Source organism: Equus caballus, chromosome 23, assembly GCF_041296265.1.
Source record: "Equus caballus isolate H_3958 breed thoroughbred chromosome 23, TB-T2T, whole genome shotgun sequence".
Classification (NCBI taxonomy): Eukaryota; Metazoa; Chordata; class Mammalia; order Perissodactyla; family Equidae; genus Equus; species Equus caballus.
This window is the reverse complement of record NC_091706.1, coordinates 12,711,543-12,714,465: the sequence shown is the minus strand read 5'-3', so window position 1 is coordinate 12,714,465 and position 2,923 is coordinate 12,711,543. Positions and strand designations below refer to the sequence as shown.

Here is a 2,923-nt window from a genome sequence, read left to right as displayed (position 1 = left end):
TATTTTGGAATACACATTAGGAGTACAGGCTGTAGAGTTTGCCCGGGTTTGCCTGCCCCTTTTAGTGGCCACGACACTATCTATAAATAACCTGGTTCTCCTCTCCTCCTGGGTACATGGTGGGATTGTGCTCCCTTGCTCTCTTTGAAGATAGCTATGGGCTATGACTTGCCTCAGTTGAAAAAATGCAAGTGAAAGTGAAGAGCAGGCGGAAGCTCTGGAAGTCAACGTGGGGCTCACCACACAGCCTTCCTCTCCTTAGGGACTGTGAAGACACATGCTGAGATGGAGGATCCGCGAGCCTGGGCCCCTGAGTAACTGTGAAGAACAAGTACCCCGCCCCAACCCTTGTTGGACTTGCAGTGTGAGTGAGAAGTCAATCTTTGGGTTAAACTGCTGAGATGTGGGGATTCTTTGTTACCACAACGTTTTACTCTATCCTGATATTTTACCATGGGTGATCTTGGGCAAGTTAACCAGCTTCCCTCTGCTTTAGTTTCTTCACCCGTAGAATAGGAATAATAGTACCTCCGTCTTGGGGTTGTGATGAGAATAAGTGAGTTTCATGTTGTGTTACTTTGCTCGGGCTGCAGTACAAAGTGCCACAGCCTGGGCGGCTTAAGCCACACAACTTGTCTCCTCACAGCTCTGGAGGCTGGGAGTCCAAGCTCAAGGTGTGGGCAGATTTGGTTTCTTCTGGGGCTGCTCTCCTTGGCTTGTAGCTGGCTGTCTTCTCTCTCTGTCTGCACAGGGTCTTTTCTCTGTGCATGTCTGAGTCCTAATCTCCTCTTTTTTGTAAGGACACCAGTCACATTGGATTAGAGCTAACCCTAATGACCTCATTTTTAGAGACCCTGTCTGCAAATATAGTCACAGTCTGCGGCACTGGGGGTTAGGACTTCAGCATAGGCATTCGGGGGGTGCACAGTTCAGCCCATAGCACACGTGGAAAGCATTTATAGCAGAATGATACGTGGCGCGTGGTAGTCAATAAATTTAGCTACTATGGTTATTATGGTCATTATCTTTTATATACACTGATAAGAAAATGTGTTCAAGATATAGTGTTACCTGTAGAAAGTTGCTGAACAATATGTTTGATATTATCCCTACTTGTTTAGTTAATTCATAAGTAAATGAGGAAATAATATTGTGCACTTAGGGAAAACAACCTAAAAAAATATGCTAATCTGAAAAGGCTGTGTACTGTGTGATTCCAACTACAGGACACTCTGGAAAAGGCAAAACTATGGAGACAGCAAACAGATCAGTGGTTTCCAGGGGCTGGAGGAGGGAGGGATGAGTGGGGGAAGGACGGAGGGTCTTCAGGGCAGTGAACTACTCCATATCATACCATAAGGGTCTAGGCAAGTCATTGTATATTTGTCAAAATCCGTAAAATGTGCGGCACCAGGAGTAAAGCCTAATGTAGGCGAGGGACTGTGGGGACAATGACGTGTCCACGGAGGCTCGCTGATCTGCAGAGCACACCTGCAGCGTAACCAACGTGCCACTCCGGCAGGGGTCTCGACAGTGAGGCAGGCTGTGCCCGGGGGGGGTGCGGAAGCACACGGGAAATCCCTGCACATTCTGCTCAATTTTGCTGTGAATCTTAAATTGCCTTAAAAAATTGTCTATTAAAAAATTTAAAAATATATTTAAAAATGCCAAACTGTGCATAATGATTTTGGCAGGGAGGGAGAGGAGTTGAGGGATAAATTAAGAGGATTTTTCTGTCATGTATTTTGGTGAAGTTTGAGCTTTTTAATTTTTCATGTCTGTAAATCTCTCATTGGAAAAATACGTATAACGAAACAAAAATAAAAGATAGCCAACTCCTTTGGGATGACAAATAAAAATGGCAAGCAATAGGATATATTGGAGAATATGAGGAAGCCATTTGGTATAAACCTAATTCGGCCTGACTTTGTTTTTTCCAAAAGGGCCTGACTGTGGCGTTGAGCACGCATTGTATATCTGCTTAGACATTTCCTATGGCCAGAACAAAGGCCCTTGAGATAAAGGTGCAACTTCCCCCCACACTGGCATTTCCTTAGGGATAAGCATCTTTCCTTAGGCTAGGAACTGATTGCTGCACTCTCCTTTGACCACCCAGCTCACCTGTGACCACTCAGCTGGAGACAACAGACTGCCACCCTGCTGTGTTCACCGAGACAGAAGACCTACCTGCTGTTTCATCAATCGCTGTGCCGACAGAGCAGTCTCGCGACTACTGTAAAAGCGACATTTCAATCCTATGTGAAACATCCTCTCTGGGGGTATATAACCACTCTGTGCACCCCACTTCTTTGGTGCCCTTTCTTCCTTTGGGAAGAGAGGCCCCGGGTTATTTATAATCCTCAGATTTCAGCTCAGAATAAACTCACCCAAATTTTCATTTATAGATTGGTTATGGATTATTTTCGTCGACAGGGATGAATAATCAAATACAAAGGTGACAGAATCCACACCCTGCACTTCTGTCTCCTGCCAGACTGACACACAGCTGATTCTCGATAAAAGCTGGCAAGATCTTCACTGCTGGTGAGTGGTCTCAGCTGTCACAATGTCTCTAAGAAACACTCTCCGAGGGAGGGTCTATCCCCTCAGAAGCCACCGCTGCCCCTTTTCCAGTAACTCCTGGCTGGGTCTAAGATCTCCGAAGGAGAGTACGGTGACTTTGTCACTAGAGTATCTTGAGGGTTGGGAGGAATTAACTTTATTACTTTGGGTGAAATCATACTCGAAAGAAATCAAAGCCATGAAAAGTACAAAGAAAGTAAAACTCATCTGAAATGCCACCACCCAGAAATAAGCACTGACAGTAAGTTCAAAGCCTCCCTCCCGTCTCCTTCACACAAAAAGAGGGAGACTGGCAGCAGTTAGCTCAGGGCTAATCTTCCTCAAAAAGTAAATAAATAAA

General features: G+C 45.2%; 1 long non-coding RNA gene across 1 annotated transcript; it reads left to right on the top strand.

Annotated features, from left to right (window-relative positions):
* The first annotated feature begins 260 nt into the window (after nucleotides 1-260).
* LOC138920424 (uncharacterized) lies at nucleotides 261-2,402 on the top strand. Its single transcript, XR_011431579.1, has 2 exons — nucleotides 261-364; nucleotides 2,117-2,402. It is a non-coding gene; the product is annotated as an uncharacterized lncRNA (long non-coding RNA).
* Nucleotides 2,403-2,923: the final 521 nt, after the last annotated feature.